Raw genomic sequence first — 2,157 nt, forward strand, 5'->3', positions numbered from 1 at the left:
CACTGTCTGTCTTTATTTTCAAGATATAATGCTGAATGTCTAAGAAACGGAAATAAGATTTTCATAAATGCAACCTGGGGATCTGGTAGTAGACTGAGAGACGAGGGTCACGGAAGGAAGTTCTTCAACTCAGGGAAAAACCTTATATCTCCACCCGGCAGAAAATCAGAGTTACAGAATCACCGTGCTGAAAGAAACTTTGAAAAAGCGCTGCTTCTAGGCAGGAAAATGACTTAGACCATCCAGAACAGAACACAACAAGTCTATTTCATTCTTCATTCATTAATCTTAGAGAAGCAGCGTGGCTCGGTGGAAAGAGTGCAGGCTTGGGAGTCAGAGGTTGGTCATGGGTTCTAATCCCGCTCCGCCACTTATAATAATAATAATAATAATAATGATGGCATTTGTTAAGCACTTACTATGTGCAAAGCACTGTTCTAAGCGCTGGGGGGATACAAGGTGATCAGGTTGTCCCACGGGGGGCTCACAGTCTTAATCCCCGTTTTACAGATGAGGGAACTGAGGCTCAGAGAAGTTAAGTGACTTGCCCAAGGTCACACAGCAGACATGTGGCGGAGCTGGGATTCGAACCCATGACCTCTGGCTCCAAAGCCCGGGCTCTTTCCACTGAGCCACGCTGCTTATCAGCTGGGTGACTTTGGGTAAGTCACTTAACTACTCTGTGCCTCAGTTACCTCATCTGGACAATGGGGATTAAGACTGTGAGCCCCATGTGGGACAACCTGATTACCTTGTCTCTCCCCCAGCGCTTAGAACAGTGCTTGGCACATAGTAAGTGCCTAACAAATACCAAAGTTATTATTGTTATTCATCGTATTTATTAAGTGCTTACTGTGTGCAGGACTCTGCAGTGGCATCAGGATCTTTTGGGAATCCTGTGGATGGCTGTTTTCCTGAATCCCTCATCTTGGAAGATGTCAGTGGACCAATTACTATCCCTAGCTGTGCTGGAGCAGCAGCATGGGAGAGACACAAGGGCAGAGACTGAAGTTTACTGTGTGGAAAAAGGCAATGGTAAACCACTACCGTATTTTTACCAAGAAAACTCTATGGATACACTACCTGAACGATTGCAGATGGAGGTGGGGCGTTCTGGGAGAGATGTGTCTATGACATCGCTATGGGTCACAGACGACTTGATCAATCAATCAATCATATTTATTGAGCGCTTACTGTGTGCAGAGCACTGTACTAAGTGCTTGGGAAGTACAAGTTGGCAACATATAGATGCCATAAGACCAGACAATATACATAAGTGCTGTGGGGCTAGGGTGAAGGGGGAGAGCAGATGGGAAAGGGAGATGAGGAAAAGGGGGGCTTAGTCCCGGAAGGCCTCTTGAAGCAGCTGTGCCTTCAATAAGGTTTTGAAGTGAGGGAGAGTAATTGTCTGTGGGATTTGACTCAAAGAATAGAAGGTTACTAAAAATAACTACTAAAAATTTTACTAAAAATTTTTTGAAAATAACCTCAATTTAGATGCTGTTTTATCTTCCAAAATACTCTTTAAGCATTTCACACCTTCACTGCCTTGTTGGGATTATGTAAGGATTATATCAGGCCTTCCCAGAATGAGCCCCCTCCTTCCGCTGTCCCTCCTCCCCCTCACCATCCCCCCCCGCCTTACCTCCTTTCCCTCCCCACAGCACCTGCATATATGTTTGTACATATTTATTACTCTATTTTACTTGCACATATTTACTATTCTATTTATTTTGTTAATATGTTTTGTTGTCCGTCTCCCCCTTCTAGACTGTGAGCCCACTGTTGGGTAGGGACCGTCTCTATATGTGGCCAACTTGTACTTCCCAAGCACTTAGTACAGTGCTCTGCACACAGTAAGCGCTCAATAAATACGTTTGATGATGATGATGAATGAATTTGTGGAGGGAGGGCGTTCCAGGCCAGAGGCAGGATGTGGGCTGGGGGTCAGTGGTGAGACAGATGAGATCGGGGCACAGAGAGAAGGTTAGCACTAGAGGAGCGAAGTATGCGGACTGTGTTTTTATAAGGCCCCCCAGGGATGGAAACTCCACAGCCTCCTCTAATACCTGATCCCAAGAAAATAACTTGAAAAAGATGCTGCATGTGGGCAGCATCTTCTCAATTAATCAGTCGTAGTATCTATTGAGCACCTAA

Source organism: Tachyglossus aculeatus, chromosome 23 (assembly GCF_015852505.1).
Source record: "Tachyglossus aculeatus isolate mTacAcu1 chromosome 23, mTacAcu1.pri, whole genome shotgun sequence".
Taxonomy (NCBI): Eukaryota; Metazoa; Chordata; class Mammalia; order Monotremata; family Tachyglossidae; genus Tachyglossus; species Tachyglossus aculeatus.